Source organism: Heterocephalus glaber, unplaced genomic scaffold (assembly GCF_053883595.1).
Source record: "Heterocephalus glaber isolate CG9 unplaced genomic scaffold, H.glaber_assembly_v1.0 deba00001497, whole genome shotgun sequence".
NCBI lineage: Eukaryota > Metazoa > Chordata > Mammalia > Rodentia > Bathyergidae > Heterocephalus > Heterocephalus glaber.
In genome coordinates this window covers 28507154-28526703 of record NW_028258320.1, presented here as the reverse complement: position 1 = coordinate 28526703, position 19550 = coordinate 28507154, and the positions used below count along the sequence as shown (strand labels likewise).

Sequence of the window (19550 nt, the reverse complement as noted above, 5' to 3'; positions counted from 1 at the left end):
CAGGCTTGTGGTTTCAGACAGCTCTAGTTTTATTATTTTTACAGATTCTCTATTCATCTGCTTCTCTCTATATATGTTTCCCATTGAATTGTTAATTTATTCTTTTGCCTTTCCCATTAAATTGATTCCTGTAAGCCTTGTTCATCTCTGAAATTTGTTAATAGGCTCTCTGAATAATTGCATAAAAGATGATGTAGTAAGTAGAATAAAAGTCTTCCAAAGATGTCCATTTCCTAATCTCCAAAACCTGTGAATATGTTACCACAGCAAGAGGAATTAAGGGGCAGGTGGAATTAAGCTTGACAATCAGTTCACCTTAAAATTGGGAGATTATCCTAGTTTATCCAGGTTAGTCCAATATATTCTGAAATCTAGAAGCTGTAAAAGGCAACCAGTTCTCCTCTAGAGCTGACAAAAAATGAAGCCCATCAATACCTGAATGGTAGCCCAGTGAGAACCAGTTTGGGCTTCTGAACGCCTAGACTATGAGATAATAAATTTTATTGTTTTAAGCCATTAAGTTCATGATATAGTGTTGCAGTAGCAATAGGAAATTAATACAGTTATGTAGTACAAGGAGTGTAAATTAATTTCAGAAATGAATGTTCTGAAAGCATTCTTAAAATATATAATGACAAGTAATTTTGGGGGGATAGGGTCCCGTATTTTTAGCCTTTTTTTTGGTACTGGGGATTGAACTCAGGATCTTGCGCTTTCAAGGCAGGCACTGGGAACCACTGAGCTAAATCCCTGGTCCCTTTTACCCTTTTTAAAAAGAACACCAAGAAGGTTTTAATGCTCATCTTACATGTTAATATTTGTGGGCTACTTTCAAGGCTAGCTTTTCAGAAATTTTGTGACTAAAGTACAAAAATAAAAGTTTGGGAGTGTTAAGTTATTGGATCTAGATGGGGAGGAGTGATAATAGTGTTGGCTTGTTGGTTACCTATAGTATTAAAAGGATATGGTGAGTTGTAGAATTAATAACATACAACAATTTGCGTTTAAATTTGGACTACTTGAGGTGGAGGAAATACTTCCTACATTTTATTTTTATTATGTGTTTTTAAATGGTTAATATTAAAACAAGCTATATTTTCTCAAGGGCGTTTTAGATGGATAGATTTCTTTTTGGGTAGCAGGTAGAGGCAGAAGTTGATAGAATTTATGGTCGTTAATCCCATAGTAGAATTGGAAGAAGTTGGGAAGACTTGAGGTCAGATTGAGTCTGTGGTTGGGGAAGAAGGCTGAGGGCGACGGAGCTGAAGGTCAGAGATAAGTTGACTCAGCTGGTTTACTATAGAATCCTGTGCAGAATGTAGGTCTAGGCACTATGGATTTAGTTGTCTCTTCTTGTCTTATTGCACATAAGGGTAAGATTAAAAATGGGGGAAGTTTAGGCTCCTCAAAAGAATTCACTTCCCAGTCAAACCTGTAGTTATTACTTATGGTAAAGAGCCTTTGCTATGTAGATGGTGTTCTTAAATACAGTAACCATTGTGAACTCCTCAGGCAAACAGGTACTGTTGTTTTATGGTTGTTTCTGAAGTTCCTACTACTTTCTTTTTGTTCTTTTTTTTCCTCTCCATAGCAGTGGCTTTGAAAGACAGTACAGTATAAAATGGGAACAAAAATCAGGTAAAATCAGTGCATTTGCTTGGACAGCATATGTATGATTAAAATTATATTTTCAATCCATGAAATTTAAATTTCTGAGGCAAAATGAAGAATCTAACTTAAAAATATATTAATGTTGAGAACATGCCGAATCAGCCCGCTGCAGACAATCACGTCTGTGCACGCCCTCCCGAGGTCCTGAGTACACGCTGAATCACCCTGCTGCCGACAGGCAGGTTTGTGCATGCCCTACCGAGGTATTGAGTAGCACAAAACACGCCGAATCAGCCCTCTGCAGACAGGCAGAACTGTGCACACCCTACCGAGGTCCTGAGTCGTGCGGAAGACGCCAAAGCACTCCGCTGCAGACAGGCAGCCAACTGGTTCCACACTACAAAGACACAGAGGACACCAGACCACCAGACCAAGGTACTGAGTCCCTCTGCTCCCGGCCCAGAGGCAGGGGCTTCTGAGCCGTCGTCCCACTGCTCCTGGTCCAGAGGAAGGGGCTTCCTGGTCACCATCCCTCCTGCTGCCCCCAGGCCAGAGGAAAGGGCTTTTGGGCCACCTTCTGTCCCTCTGCTCCTGGCCCAGAGGAAGGGGCTTCCCGGCCACCAGCCTTGCCACCACTCCCAGCCCAGAAGGAGGGGCTTCTGAGCCACCATCCCACTGCTCCTGGTCCAGAGGAAGGGGCTTCCCGGCCACCATCCCTCCCACTGCTCCCAGCCCACAGGAAAGGGCTTTTGGGTCATCATCCCTACCGCTGCTCCCAGCCCCTGTCCCATCTCTCCCAGCTCAGAGGAGGTAATCCATGCAGGCGCTAACAGCCCCCTGCCCCAGTCGAAATGAGAAAACAAGTAAATAAGTCTCAAAACCAGACTTTCAGATCACCTACAGCAACCCCAAAGGGAAATGAGATAGAACACTGATACTTAACCACCTGGACCCACGGAACTGGCAAAAAAAGGGGATCTGGAAAAAATGAAATCAGAAATAATTTCTCAGATAACAGGAGAAATTGTGCCCCTAGTGCAAGACATGATTAATAAATCTAGAGAGGAGCTCAGGAACATGATGGAATCCCAACATAAGAAACAAATGGAATCCATAAAACAGATGCAAATAGATTTCCAGGACATGAAAGACTCCATTGAAAGTCTACACAGCAGAATGAGCCAATGTGAGGACAGAATTTCAGGTATAGAAGATAAGATTGCAATTAGTGACCAGGAAAAGAAAAATTGCTTCAAAATTACAAAGGAACATGAGAAATCAATCCAGCAGCTGCTAGATGATGCAAAGAAGAATAACATAAGACTGATTGGAGTCAATGAAGAAACAGGAGAGAGAGGAAATGACATAAAAAAATCTCTTCACAGAAATAATGTCAGAAAACTTCCCAAGCAGGGGAAAAGAGCTTGACATACAGATAAGTGAGGCATATAGGACTCCAAATAGCCTGGATCAAAAAAAAATCTACACATAGACATATAATTGTTAAGATTCCAGAAACAGAAGAACAAAGTTCTATTAGCAGTCAGAGAAAATAAACAAATCACATACAAAGGAAAGCCCATCAGAATCACAGCAGACTTCTCAATGCAAGCCCTCAAGGCAAGAAGAGCGTGGAGTGACATATTCCAAGCCCTAAAAGAAAACAGCCTTCAACCCAGATTGATGTACCCTGCAAAACTATCTTTCACAATTGATGGAGAAATAAGACACTTTCATGACAAAGAGCACCTTAGGAACTTCGTGAATACCAAACCAGCACTCCAAAGAATTTTACACAATATCCTAGGAACACACATTGAGGATCACAACCCCAGGAAGCAAAGCAGAATGAACCCATCTGGCATGACAAGAAATTAAATGTAAAGGGGGAGAACCCAACAAAAAGAAAAAGTCATGGCAATGACAAGTCAATACATTTCAGTTATAACCATCAACGTTAATGGTCCCAATTCACCAATCAAAAGAAATAGACTGGCAGAATGGGTCAAGAAGCAAAATCCAACAATATGCTGCATACAAGAAACACACTTCATTCAAAAGGAAACTCATAGACTGAAAGTTAAAGGGTGGAAAACAATACTCCATGTGACGGGAAGCCGAAAAAAAGCAGAAGTAGCTATCCTCTTTGCAGATCAAGTAGATTTCAAACCAACACTGATTAAGAGAGATGAAGAAGGACACTACATCCTTGTAAAGGGAACAATCCAAGAGGAAGAGATGACAATCATAAATATCTATGCACCAAACACTAGTGCACCCAACTATATAAAACAAATACTAATGGACATGAAAAGTCATATATGCACTAATACAATTGTAGTGGGGGACCTCAACACCCCATGGTCACAAATAGATAGATCAACTAGACTAAAAATAAGTAATGAAATACTAGAACTCAATCAAACTCTTGAAGAAATGAAATTCACAGATGTGCACAGAGTCTTCCACCCCCAAAAAATCAGAATACATATTCTTCTCAGCTGCACATGGGTCATTCTCCAAAATAGACCACATACTCACACATAGAACATGTTTAAGTAAGTGCAAAGGAATTGAAGTCATCCCCTGTATATTATCAGACCGTAGTGGGATGACATTGGAGATCCATAGCAAAAGAAACTGCAAAAACTTCATAAACATGTGGAAATTGAACAACACGTTACTGAATAACCAATGGGTCACAGAGGAAATTAAAGAAGAAATCAGACAGTTCCTTCAATTAAATGACAATGACAATACAACATATCGGAATCTATGGGACACAATGAAAGCAGTCTTACGAGGGAAATTCATACCAGTGAATATGCATATTAGGAAAACAGAACGAGCCCAATTAAACAACCTGATGCTGCACCTCAAGCTTCTAGAAAAAGAAGAGCAGGACAACCCCAAAGCTCATACAAGGGAGGAAATTATAAAGATCAGAGGAGAAATCAATGCAATGGAGACTAAGAGAATGATACAAAAAATCAATGAAGCCAAGAGTTGGTTCTTTGAAAGAATCAACAAAATTGATAAACCTTTAGTCAACCTTGTCAGAAAAAGGAAAGAAAAGGCCAAAATCCATGCAATTAGGAATGAAAAGGGTGAAACTACAACAGACCCAGCAGAAATCCAGAGGATCATGAATACCTACTTCCAGAACCTATATGCCAATAAGATGGACAACACAGAAGAAATGGACAGATTCCTAGATACATATGAATTACCAAAGTTGAATGAAGAAGACCTAAAAATTCTGAACAACCCAATATCAACCAATGAAATTGAAAACGTAATTAAAAACTTATCACCTAAGAAAAGCCCGGGCCCTGGTGGCTTCACTGCTGAATCCTACAAGACATTTAGAGAGGAACTGCTGCCACTACTGTTTAAACTCTTCAGTGAAATTGAAAGGGAAGCAGTACTCCCAAATTCATTCCTGGAAGCAAGCATCACCTTGATCCCCAAAGCAGAGAAAGACCCAACTGAAAAAGAGAACTATAGACCAACCTCACTAATGAACCTAGATACAAAAATCCTTAATAAGATACTGGCAAACAGAATGCAGAAGATCATCAAGAAGATCATACACCCTGATCAAGTGGGATTCATCCCAGGGATGCAGGGATGGTTCAATATATGCAAATCAATTAATGTAATACACTATATCAATAGAGCCAAGGACAAAAACCATATGATTCTCTCCATAGATGCAGAAAAAGCATTTGACAAAATCCAACATGCATTTATGATAAAAACCCTACAAAAAATTGGAATACATGGTCTCTACCTCAAACTGATAGAAGCCATCTATGAAAAACCAACAGCCAATATCATACTAAATGGTCAAAAACTGAAATCCTTCCCACTAAAATCAGGAACAAGACAAGGATGTCCACTATCACCACTCTTGTTCAATATAGTTCTGGAAACATTAGCCATGGCAATTAGACAAGAGAAAGAAATAAAAGGAATAAAGATAGGAAATGAAGAAGTCAAATTGTCATTATTTGCAGATGACATGATACTGTATATAGAAGACCCCAAGAACTCCACCAAAAGTCTTCTAGACTTAATAACCAAATTCAGTCAAGTAGCTGGTTACAAGGTCAACACACAAAAATCAATAGTTTTCCTCTACACGAATGACAGACTCACTGAGAGGGAAATAGGGCAAATAATTCCTTTCACGGTAGCATCCAAAAAACTGAAATACCTAGGAATCATCCTAACGAAAGAAATCAAAGACCTCTTCTCTGAAAACTATGACACTCTGAAAAGAGAGATTGAAGATGATATCAGAAAGTGGACAGACATCCCCTGCTCCTGGGTAGGAAGGATTAATATAGTGAAAATGGCCATACTTCTAAAACTGCTATATAGATTTAATGCAATTCCAATTGAGATCCCAGCAGCATACTTCATAAACCTCGAGAAAACAATCCAAAAATTGATTTGGAACAAGAAGAGACCCAGAATAGCAAAAGCAATTCTAGGTAACAGAGACATGGCAGGGGGTATCACAGTCCCCAACCTGCAACTCTACTACAAAGCTATTGTGATAAAAACAGCATGGTACTGGCAAAGAAACAGGCTTGAGGACCAGTGGAACAGATTAGAATATGCAGAAACAACACCAGACACACTCAGCCATCTCATCTTCTACAAAGGAGCCAAACACCCTCACTGGAGGAAAGATAGCCTCTTTAATAAATGGTGCTGGAAAAATTGGGTTTCAACTTGCCAAAGATTAAAACTAGACCTGTATCTCTCACCATGCACTAAACTAAAATCAAAATGGATTAAAGATCTAAATATTAAAATAGAGACTCTGAACCAGTTGGAACAGAGGTTAGGTAGAACCCTTGAAGACATCGGTGTAGGAAAAGATTTTATGAACAAAACCTCAGTTGCCCATGAACTAGCACGAACAGTCAACAAATGGGATCTCTTCTTATTAAAAGGCTTCTGCACAGCAAGAGAAACCACCAGCAGTGTGAAGAGACAATCCACAATGTGAGAAAAAATCTTCACCTGCTCTTCCTCAGACAAAGGTCTACTATCTCGAATCTATAAAGAACTTCAAAAGATCAGACCTCCCACATTTAAAGACCCAATCCAAAAATGGGCATCTGAAATGAACTGACATTTCTCAGACGAAGTAGAAATAGCAAATAAATACATGAAAAAATGTTCAACGTCACTGGTCATTTGAGAGATGCAAATGAAAGCAACACTGAGATTCCACTTCACTCCAGAAAGAATGGCTGCTATCATGAAATCAACCAATAACAAATGCTGGCGGGGCTGTGGGGAAAGAGGAACCCTGCTCCACTGCTGGTGGGAGTGTAGACTGGTGCAAGCACTGTGGAAATCAGTATGGAGATATCTCAAAGAACTAGGACTGGAAATCCCATTTGACCCCGCTATTCCACTGCTGGGGATCTTCCCCAAAGCATTAAAAGAATCATACCACAGTGATATATGTGCACCCATGTTCATAGCAGTGCAGTTTGTGATAGCTAAAACTTGGAAACAGCCCAAATGCCCATCAACTGGAGACTGGATCAAGAAAATGTGGTTTTTTTATAAAATGGAGTATTACTCAGCCATAAAAAATGAGAAATTAGAGACATTTATAGCTAAGTGGATGCACATTGAGGCGATATTTTTAAGTGAAATAAATAGGACACAGATGTATAAATACCGAATAGTTTCTCTGGTGTGAGAAACTGAAAGTGTAAATAAGGACTAAATGTATAATAGGTCATGTGAAATAGGAAGAAAAGGGGCAAAGGGGAAGGAAGTGGGAGGGCTAAGGGAAAGGATAGAAGGGAATGGGATTAATATGAGAAAATGGAAAAATAGGAACAAAATTTTTGTAAATAGAGAGGGCTGGAGGGGTTGGAGGGAGGGCTGGGCAAGGGTGAAAAACAACCAAGAGAGACTATGTAAAGGTGCAAATTTCCAATGATGAATGTCATTATATTGTATACCTAAAATGTACCAGTTATTAGAATGAATAATAGATAATGTAAAAATAGGAATAAAAGGTCCAAAAGGGTAGAGGTAGTGGGAGGAGCAGGGGAAAGGAAAGAAGGGAAAGGACAAAATGATGAGAAATGGAAAAAATGGAAATAAAGTCTTTGTAAATAGGAAAGGGTGGAGGGGGTGAAGGGAGGGCTAGGAATGGGGAACAAATAAGAACCAAGATGCATTATATAAAGGTACAATTCCCAATGAGAAATATAATTGTGTTGTATACCTACAATGTACCAATAAAAGAATTTAATAAACAAACAAACAAAAAAATCTCAGTTGCCCGTGAACTAGCACAGACAATCAACAAGTGGGATCTCTTCTTCTGCACAGCAAGAGAAACCACCAGCAGTCTGAAGAGACAACCCACAATGTGGGAAAAAATCTTCACCTGCTCTTCCTCAGACAAAGGTCTACTATCTCGAATCTATAAAGAACTTCAAAAGATCAGACCTCCCAAATTTAAAGACCCAATCCGAAAATGGGCATCTGAAATGAACAGACATTTCTCAGACAAGAAGAAATAGCAAATAAATACATGAAAAACTGTTCAACATCACTGGTCATTCGAGAGATGCAAATGAAAACAACGCTGAGATTCCACTTCACTCCAGAAAGAATGGCTGCTATCATGAAATCAACCAATAACAAATGTTGGCGGGGCTGTGGGGAAAGAGGAACCCTGCTCCACTGCTGGTGGCAGTGTAGACTGGTGCAACCACTGTGGAAATCAGTATGGTGATACCTCAAAGAACTAGGAGTGGAAGTCCCATTTGACCCCACTATTCCACTGCTGGGGATCTTCCCCAAAGAATTAAAAGAATCATACCACAGTGATATATGTGTGCCCATGTTCATAGGAGCGCAGTTTGTAATAGCTAAAACTTGGAAACAGCCCAAATGCCCATCAACTGGAGACTGGATAAAGAAAATGCGGTTTTTCCATAAAATAGAGTATTACTCAGCCATAAAAAATGAGAAATTAGAGACATTTATAGCTAAGTGGATGCACATTGAGGCGATATTTTTAAGTGAAATAAATAGGACACACATATGTAAGTATCGAATAGTTTCTCTGGTGTGAGAAACTGAAAGTGTAAATAAGGACTAAATGTATAATCGGTAATGTGAAATAGGAAGAAAAGGGGCAAAGGGGAAGGAAGTGGGAGGGCTAGGGGAAAGGATAGAAGGGAATGGGATTAATTTGAGAAAGTGGAAAAATAGGAACAAAATCTTTGTAAATAGGGAGGACTGGAGGGGTTGAAGGGAGGGCTGGGCAAGGGTGAAAAATAAGAACCAAGAGAGACTATGTAAAGGTGCAAATTTCCCATGACGAATGTCATTATATTGTATACCTAAAATGTACCAGTTATTAGAATGAATAATCAATAATGTAAAATAGGAAGAAAAGGTCCAAAGGGGTAGGGGTAGTGGGAGGGGCAGGGGAAAGGAAAGAAGGGAAAGGAAAAATGCTGAGAAATGGAAAAAGTGGAAATAAAGTCTTTGTAAATAGGAAAGGGTGGAGGGCATGAAGGGAGGGCTAGGAATGGGGAAAATATAAGAACCAAGATGCATTATGTAAAGGTACAATTCCCAATGAGAAATGTAATTGTGTTGTATACCTACAATGTACCAATAAAAGAATTTAATACAAAAGAATTAATGTTGATTTAACAATTTGATTTTTAAAGTACTTACATGAATTACATATGAATCTTTACCTGTCCAACTTTTTTAGAATTATTGTGTAAATTTTTACATTTTCTTCTTTCTCTATTATACATATTAATATTTAGTGTTTCATTGCTTCATAAGCTTAATTCTGTGAGGTTTCTGTTGACTTTGTTCCTTATTAAGAATGTAAATAAATGTTTAAACTCTGAGCTCAGTCTGCAAGGTTGTTCAGATTTTGTGGTAAATACTTTATACAGCCTTCAAAAATGAAAGACCTAATAAATCATGTAGTGGGGAAAGTAAAAACTTTATTTTAGTTAAAATTGCTTAGATCTGGAACAATTATTTATGTAGAAGTAAAAGTCCAGTTTAGAGATTTTTTTTCCATACTTTTAGTGAATTATCTTTTCATGGTATACATTTCTGAGATTTGATGTAATGCACTTTATTCCTCTTCTTTTTAAAAATTTTCCGTTAAGTCTATTGGTACATTTTACATATACAGTACAATTACATTCATCATTGGGATCTTGTACCTTTACATGATGTATCTTGGTTCTTATTTTTCCCCATTCCCCTGCCCTCCCTTCACCCCGTCCACCTTTGCCTATTTACAAAGACTTTGTTTCCATTTTTTTCCTTTTCTCATATTTTTTCTTTGCCCTTCTTTCCTTTCCCGTTCCTTTCCCTTCTTTTTTCCCACTTCCCCTACTCCTTTAGACCTTTTATTCCTATTTCACAGTATCAGTTATACATTTTGACCCTTACTTACACTTTTAGTTTTTCACACCAGAGAAACTATTTGCTATTTACATATGTGTGTCCTATTTATTTCCTTAAGAGTATGGCCTCAGTGTGCATCCACTTAGCTATAAATGTCTCTAGTTTCGCATTCTTTATGGCTGAGTAGTACTTCATTTTATAAAAAAACCACATCTTTGTCCAGCCTCCAGGTGATGGGCAATTGGACTGTTACTTTACTCCTCTTCTTATGACAACTTTATGTTTGGCAGATGTCTTTTCTATAACATAAGAGAGTAGAAGCTGTTAGACTTTTTCCAGGTGGCTGGCCTTGGGATATAACTAGCATACTAAAAATAGCAACCTGTCTCTGGGACAAAATAACTGACACACTCGCAACTTAAAGGAGAGGTTACTTTGGCTCACAGTTTCCAGTGGTTCAGTTGACAGTCTCCTGGCTCCAAGGCTGAAGTAGTATGGTGAAATGGCCTGGTGGAGAATAGTTGCTCATCCATGGCAGCCAGGAAACAAGAGCCTGCAGGGAAGAGCTGAGGACAAGATTTCACCCTTCCAGTTCATACCCCAGGTGAAAAACTGCCAACAAGGCCTCACCTCCTGATGTCACATTCAGCTACTGAACTGAGGTGGATAAATCCACCCATGAGTTTAGCAACCCCACGGTCCTTCCTAACACACCACACATTGGGGAGGGGGAATTTAGATTGAAACCATAACAACCTTTTTGATTCATTTGTTACTCCTTCTCAGCATTGCCTTTGTGTAGTGTTAGGGAGAAAGTTGACCACCCACGTAGTTAAAGGTAGAATAAATGATCATGCTGATTGAAATCTTAAAAACATTAGTGTAGATAAGTGAAATTTCTCTTCTGATCATCAAGATGAAAAAACAGAAGCCAAGGTCCAGGTAATGAGGTTCTCCATAGGTACAGTCAGTTAATTTTCAGTGAGCAGACCAACATTCTCCTCTCTTCTCATGATAATGATTAGCAGCCCTTCGTAAGGGGAGTTTCAGTGAGTGAGACACATAGGTCACTGAGGTCTCTCATGTGAAACTAAATGGTGGCCTGGCATCTCTGGAACTCAGACGATGGCCAAACAGTTTTAATCATTAAATGGAAATGGATGAAGTTGGTGAACAAATATAATGGCTTCAAAGCTTCCAACTGTGGTCGAAGGTGAATCAAAGGAAGTATTTCACCACCTGTGTTATCACTAAAGAGAATCTATCCTGTAGATGCTGCTGATTTTTGTCAACATGGCATATCACTCTCAGTTAAGTGTCATTTGTATAGGAAGTAATACTGGATTGTATGCTTTAAAAAGATGTTTTCCACTTATTTGTGTAAGATTATTTGGAAAATTCCTAAATTATAGATGAGAACCTAGGTGTAAAACTGGAACTTGTATTTAGATTTCATGGAGGGTGGTTAATATTATGACAAATTATTAACTTGGGATGATTGTGAAAGTTGTACCTCCCAGGTTGTGTTAAAAATGCTGGTCTCTAGCTGCTGAGTAAGAAGCCTTAATCATGTTTGATTTTTATAGGCATGGGTGTATACATGCAAGTAGAAAATGATAAATTTTACTTGTTTGCAGCTTTTCAGAAGCTCTGAAATTGAGTTACTAGTTTTTAAATGACTATAGTAGGTCACTGGTGAAGCATTTCATGTAAGGAAAAAATACATGTGTAGAATTATTGGAAGATTTTTTGGGTCATAAATCCACTTAGCATAAATTTGCAGTTTCGTGACGGGAATGAAGGGGAAAAGAATTTTGATAAATTTTACTTACAGAATATTGATATAGTTTTAATATTTTAACCCCTTTAAATGCCAAATTTTGCAAAAAAGAAAACCAATTTGATTGATAGAGCACTTGATGCATATAGGAAGGAACCTTGAGTTTTTTCCAAATCATTTTTCTGGTGATTTATAAATTTTTTAACAGTGGTTATAATTATATAAATATTGTTTGCTGCAAAATCAAGTAGGATGTGTGAAGAGATTAAGAAGATAATAGTTTAAATTACTAAATGTATAGGTAAGAGAAAAGTATTCCAGGCAAAATACAATTTTCTTAGGTCTGTTTCTTCTTATTAGGCTTCTGTTTAAGAAAATCTCATTTTTTTCTTTAAAAATTTTTTTATTCATTAAGTTTATTGCTACATTTTAGGTATACAGTATGATCACATTCATCATTGGGAATTTGCACCTGTACATGATATATCTTGGTTCTTATTTTTTCGCGTTCCCCTTTCTTCCCTTCAACCACTTCCCCCTTCCCTATATACCTAAGCTTTGTTTCTGTTTTTTCCTTCTTTTTTTTTTCATTTTTTCGTTCCCTTCTTTAATTTCCCCTGCACCCCCTCCCTAGTTCCCCTTCCTTTCTGAACATTTTCTTCCTGTTTGACAATATCTATTATACATTTTGGTCATTTATACTTTCAGTTTCTCACACCAGAGAAACGATTCGGTATTTACACATGTGTGTCATATTTATTTCACTTAAGAGTATGGCCTCAAGGTGCATCCACTTAGCTATAAATGTCTCTAGTTTCTCGTTCTTTATGGCTGAGTAGTACTCAATTCTATAAAAAACCCCACATCTTCTTTATCTAATCACCAGTTGATGGGTTCGTTTATTTTTCTTGTAGTATTATTGTTTCTTTGTTTTACTGGAACTCTTTCTTAAATAATTTCTTTATAGAGAGTGTGTTAGGCAGAATAATGGTCCCTACAAAGATGTCTCTGCCCTCATTCCTGGAAATTGTGAAAGCTCTCTTAGCACAGTGAAAAGGACTTTGCAGAGGTGACTAAGTATCCTGAGATGATAAAATTATCTTGGGTAATTATTTTCATCTGAAGGATTTGCTTTATTATCCTTTTAAAAATAATTCATTTTATTGGTACACTTTTGATGTACATAAAGATAACATTCCTCATAGGGAATTTGTACCTGTACATAATATATATTGATTCTCCTTTTTTCCCATTTCCCGCCCCTCCTTTCAACCCTTTCCCCCCCTCCTTATTTACAAAAGCATTGTTTCCATTTTCTTCCATTTTCTTGTTTCCTTTCCTTCCTTTCCTCTTCCTCCCTCCCTTATTCCCCTTCCCATTTGAACATTTTCTTCCTGCATCCCATTATCTGTCCTTTAAGATTCTTGTTTTACCTTCTGTTTTTGTTGGGTTGACATATTTTTCCTTTTATTGCTTTAAAGATGTTCCACTGTCTCCTGGCTTATATTATTTCTGGTGAGAAATTAGCCCTCATCATTGTCTTTGTAGTTTTTTTTGGTCTTTTTGTTTCACTTTTTTGTTTTGGTACTAGGAATCGAACTCAAGGCCTTGCGATTGCCAAGCAGGTGCCACTGAGCTACAACCTTGGCCCTGTCTTTGTACTTTTTAAATAATGCGAATTTTTTTCTCTGATTGTTTTCAAGATTGCCTTCCACATGGATATTTAAGCAATTTGATGATAATTTATGTTACTGTTGTTTTATTAAGTTTGTTATGCTTGAAGTTCACTGAGCTTGGGAATGTGGGTTTATAGTTTCGTTAGATTTGGGAAATTTTTAACCAGTCAAATGTTTTTTCTGTTTTGTCTCTTTTGGGAACTCCAATTACATGTACATTAGACTGGTAAGTTGTTCCACAGTTCACTATTGTTCTAATTCATTTTTTTCTAAATACTGTTTAATTTTGCTTTCCATTGCTTTGCATTTAAATCCACTAATTTCTCCCCTTGTAGAGTCTAATGGACTATTAATATTGTATAATTTTTTTGTGTGTAATATTTTTTAAACTCCAGACTTTGTAATTTTCATCTCTAGAAGTTCATTTGGGATCTTTGGACCATCTTAAATATTTCAAAATTTCCTCTAGCCTTTTGAACACACAGTATTATTTTTATGTTGTTGTTTGCTTATTCTACCATGTGATGATTCTGCATAGCTTTTAGTTAATTGACTTTTCTTCTGATGGATTGTATTTTCTTTCTTTTTCACATGCCAGGAAATTTTTCCTTAGATGCCGAACATTGTGAATTTCACCTTGTTGGGTCCAGAGTATTTTTGTACTCTTGAGCTTTGTTATGGGAAGATTTAAGTCACTTGACCCTCTCATGTCTTACTTTTAAGCTTTCCTAGGTAGAACCAGAGCTGCTCTGGTCCGAATTAATTAGGAGGTTTTCTACTCTGACCAATGAGAACAGGAGGAGCTATTCTCAACTTGTGTTCCCTGTGGAGTATTTCCTTTAAATTTTATGGATGATTCTGGGACCTGTGGGTTGATCAGTACTCAGCTGAAGACTGAGGAGGAAGCCCCACACATCCGCAGAGTTATTTTTACCTTTCATTTTCCTGGTATTCTGCCCTGCAAACCCTAGGCATCTGGGTCTTTTTAGACTCCCAGCTCCATCTCTTCCGTTCTCAGAGCCTACCATACTGCCTGGTTACATGCTCTTTGGGCTGCCATCTGGAAATTTTCTCTAGGTAGTAAACTTGTTCACTTGTAGGGTTACTTTGTTTTCTGGCTCTAGCAATTACTCTCCTTTGTTGCTCAGTGTCTAATGTAAAACTTATTTAAGATATTTTATGCATTTTAATATTGATTCGAATGTGAGGGTAAATCTGATCCCAGTTTTTCCATCTTGGCCTTGAAAGGACATCTCTTACCTGAGACATGTTAATCATATTCCAGAAACATTCTTAGTGTATTAGTCTGTATATTTAAATTAAAATATTAGTCCCTCTGGCTGGTAGCTTACAATTAGTATAAATCTATTTCCCACAGTACTTCAAGCTGGGGAAGTGTGAAATCAGAGTGCTGGCAGTGACAGTGTCTGGTGAGGGCCTGTTCTTTGTAGATGGCATCTTCTTACAGTGTCCTCACATGATGGAAGGGGAAAGGTCGCTCTTGAGCCTGTTTTCATAAGAGCACTAGTCCCATTCATGAGGGCTTTGCTGTCATGATCTAAGCACCTCCTGAAGACCTACCTTACACCATTACCTTGGGAGTTAGGCTTCAGAAAGTAAATTTTGGAGTGACACAGACATTCGGCTGTAGCAGTTAGGATTGCCTTTTTGTTGTTGTTGTTAACTTTGCAGTGTGTATTGTTTCATAAAAACACCCACATATTTATTCTCCTGGTTGAGACCTGAAAAATTGTATCTTTTTATGTATATGTTGAGGAGATTTATGCAGACCTATGAAAGTCTATAAAATATAAAATTTTCAGAGTTCTAGCATAATGCTGAAGTATACTTCACTTTTGAATGCCTTACTAACCTGAAAAATGATAGTGTACTTACTCATGTGTATTTATATTACAATATTAACATTTAATTTTGAAATACAGCCATCATATAGGCTGTATGTATCTATTTTCTGGAATACATGAAATTTTAAATTTAGAAACAATGCTGGCTTTCAGTTTTCCTTTGGTGTCTCTTAGCAACACCACACAAATGATTTTCTTTGCATGGCATTTTTATAAATGATACAATTTTTTTTTAAGATTTGAGATATTATAATTAACACAAATGGCTGTGCCTAGTCTTTAAATCTGTCCAAACCAAATGGAATGAGAACCTTCTAATCCTTCTGAGTTTCATCTGGCAGTAACCTCAGAAAAACGAGCCTCCCTCCTACATCATCACACTGACTTTCTTTAGCTCCTTGTTGTTCTGTGCAGGTTTTTGATCCCAGAATTCTCACATTGGGTTTATTTTTGTCGAAAGTTGTTTTGGCCATAGTTGTAGTGTCCGTAGTACCTTGGGATCATGGAAGATTTAAAAATGCTTGCTTTGGCTCAAAATTCTGCTGTAAGTACAGTGATAATTTCAGGTCATTGGCCTTCTGATAGTTCTTCAAGGCTTCAATTCTCAGTTCAATCACTTTTCCATGAAAGTCATTCTGAAGGGTGTTGGCTTGTTCCTGATACTTGACCCATTCCATTTTCCTCTGTTTCTTTTCCTTTCCATCCTACAAGTCTGCCTTGGTTTTTATCTGTGGTGCTTTTTGTTGATCATTGAGTTCTTCTGACTCCAATGTCTTGTTCCATAGCATCTCCATTTCCTTCTGAAGCATCTTGTTTTTCCTTTCCAGGTTCTGTTTCATCTCCTCTGCTTCCTTAATGAGCTCTACAACTGAGGATTCATCACACTCCTTCCCTGCCATGATCTACTTCATGATCTGCAGACTTCTTAGCTTTTCCTCCAAGTTAGCCATTAACTTCTGGAATAAGAGGTTTTTATCTTCTAGAGGTTTTAACATCTCTAGGAGTTCTGCTTCCTTATCTTTAAGTCCTCATTCAGTTCCTTCAAGTAGTTGTCATCTATTTTAGAGCTTCTTTTTGAGGGCACAAAAGATCCTGAAGAGTTTGCACCACTTGCCATCTTGAAGGGAAACTTCTATCCAAGAATAAAGAGGCTTTCTTGAAAATATATGCCTTCTTTGCCTATTCAGTTAAGACATCATTTTTGTGCTGCAGTTCTTGAAACTCCTCTTGCTTTGTTGGACTGATTTTAGCTACAGTGTAATGTCAACAATAGTCCTCCAGATTCTGATTCTGCCTTCATTTTCTTTTTGTCAAACCATACATCTTCTGAACCCTAAGGTATCCCATCTTCATCTGTATCATCTATGTCTCTGACCAGTAATTTCTGTGGAAGACCTCCAAAATGATATAGGGGGGAGAGATGTAACTTCCAAGCCTGCTTGATATCCAAAACGCGAGTTCGTGTTCTCTAAAATCGAAGAATGAATTCTAGGAACAACAGAGGTTAAGAGTAGGAAAAATTTATTGGGAGAAAAAAGGCTTCCGCCTAAGAGAGACAGAAGGGGGACCAGAAAGTGGGTTGCCCTGATACAGTTTTTAACGATGTGAGGAGGTTACTGAAATTTATTGAAAAATGTTGCCACAACTTTTTCTGATATTTCCCCCAAGAAACAGGTTGCCTATTTGAGTACCCAGAGGCTTGTATGTAATTGTTAATAGAATTCTGTGCCACTTTATGTACAACTCTTTGTTTTGATTTTTGGTTAAGTAGAAAAAAATGTGTGCTATTTTGTGATGACTTATCTGATCAAAATTTGAAGAGAGTAAAAGCTGACTATATTTTGAGCTCACTTTAATTAAAAATCCTTTTGTTTAACTTTATATTTTTGTTGCATTTTTAAGTATGGTATGGCAATTTTGAGTCATTCATAATCCTTTTTCCTATCTCTTTGTGGACTGTTCTAAAAATTACATGGTTTTAAAGCAGTCTTTCACAAAGTGCTTTGCTCTCAGTTACTGTTTATTTGCTATGGCTCTAAATCAAGACCATAAATGAGAAAATGGTTTTGGCTTCTGGAGTGAGGCCAGAAATGCCGAGCTCAGTATCTGAACCAGTGGAGCTGTCCTTGGCTTTGTAGGCAGCAGGCAATTTATCTTGATTAAATCCCAAAGCACCAGCAATGTACTATATGTGGCACTCTTCCATTTTACAGATGAGGAAATGGATACTCACAAGGTCGCAACAAGCTGTCCCCCAAGTCATTGAGGACTATGCAGACGTTTGGGACTCCATGACATTGTTGTTTCCTACCTTTTCCCCTTGGACATGGATAGAGACAACTACTGACTGTTCTTGGTGACTTTGGTCCTTTGTCATGGAGGTCATTATATCCTCCTCCGGGGGGACTATTAGTCCTGAACTAGTCTGTAGGGAAATCCCAGTGCTTTGTAAAGACCATTTTATATGACTTAAAAAAAAATTCTTTTACTGGTACATTTTAGGTATACAATACGTTTACATTTATCATTAGTTGCTTGTACCTGTACATGATGTATTTTGGTTCTTATCTTTTCCCCATTACCTGTGCGCCCTTCACCTCCTCCACCCTTCCCCATTTACAAAGATTTCATTTCCATTTTTTTCTTTTCTCATAATTTTTCCTTTCCCTTCTTTCCCTTCCCCTTCCCCTCCCACCACCCCTACACCTTTGTACCTTTTCCTATTTCAAATTATCAGTTATTCATTTTAATCCTTATTTACACTTCCAGTTTCTCACACTAGAGAAACTATTCGGTATTTACACACGTGTGTCCTATTTATTTTACTTAAGAGTGTGGCCTCAATATGCATCCATTTAGCTATACTCTAATTTCTTGTTCTTTATGGCTGAGTAGTACTCCATTTTATAAAAAACCCCACATCTTCTTTATCCAGTTTCCAGCTGATGGGCACTTGGTCTGTTTCCAAGCTTTAGCTATTACAAACTGCCACTATAAACATGGGTGCACGTATATCGCTGTGGTATGATTCTTTTAATTCTTTTGGGAAGATACCCAGCAGGGGAATAGCTGGGTCAAATGGGACCTCTAGCCCTAGTTCTTTGAGGTATCTCCATACTGATTTCCATAGTGGTTGCACCAGTCTGCACTCCCGCCAGCAATGGAGAAGCGTTCCTTTCTCCCCACACCCTGCCAGCATTTGTTATTGGTTGATTTGTTGATAGCAACCATTCTTTCTGGGGTGAGGTGGAATCTCAGTGTTGTTTTCATCTGCATCTCTCGAATGACCAGTGATATTGAACATTTTTTCGTATATTTATTTGCTGTTTTTACTTCTTTGTCTGAGAAATGTCTGTTCATTTCAGATGCCCATTTTTGAATCTGGTCTTTAAATTTGGGGGGTCTGATTTTTTTCAGTTCTGTATATATTCTAGATAGTAGACCTTTGTCTGAGGAACAGCTGCTAAAATTTTTTTCCCACATTGTAGGTTGTCTGTTAGCTCTGTTGGTGGTTCTCTTGCAGTGCAGAAGCTTTTTAATAAGATGAGATCCCAGTTGTTGATTCTTTGGGCTAGTTCTGATGCTACTGAGGATTTGTTCATAAAGTCTTTTCCTATGCCAATGTCTTCAATAGTTCTACCTGACTTATCTTCCAGCAAGTTTAGTGTTTCTGTCTTAATAGTTAGATCTTTAATCCGCTTTGATCTTAGTTTAGTGCATGGTGATAGGTATAGGTCTAGTCATTTTATATGACTTTAATTAATGTGGCTGTGAATGGTTCTGGAAATTTAAGAAAACTATGAAAGCATAAACTTTTAGTAATAATCTATTATTTCAATAATTTAAGAATACATATGAAATGGGATACTTTTAGGTATGATTTTGTCTTTGTTTTACATGGTATTGGTATAAAAGGGGAGTAAGAAAGGAGAATTACTCAACAATGTAGGTTCTGGCACTTCTGATATCTTCTGTTTTTGATTGTTATCTGACTTAGCTGTGTATAATTTGTGCTTCAACTCACTTAGCTATCGGAGAAACTTATTGTAAGCCATGTTTTCCAATATGTTTGACACTCATTGATTTATCTCTGGTGTATACTGTGAATGTTCTGTTTATGTCAGTGAGTTAGAAGGTATTAATATTTGCTAATTGATAGATGCATTTCATGTTTAGAAT

At 37.7% G+C, this 19550-nt stretch overlaps 1 protein-coding gene and 1 pseudogene across 3 annotated transcripts in view; one reads left to right on the top strand and one right to left on the bottom strand.

The window, feature by feature from the left end:
- Window positions 1-19550, top strand: part of Bicc1 (BicC family RNA binding protein 1) — a 320644-nt gene that overhangs the window by 51091 nt on the left and 250003 nt on the right. The gene's annotated exons all lie outside the window — the stretch shown is intronic.
- On the bottom strand, window positions 15686-16488 carry LOC110344592 (coiled-coil domain-containing protein 196-like; annotated as a pseudogene).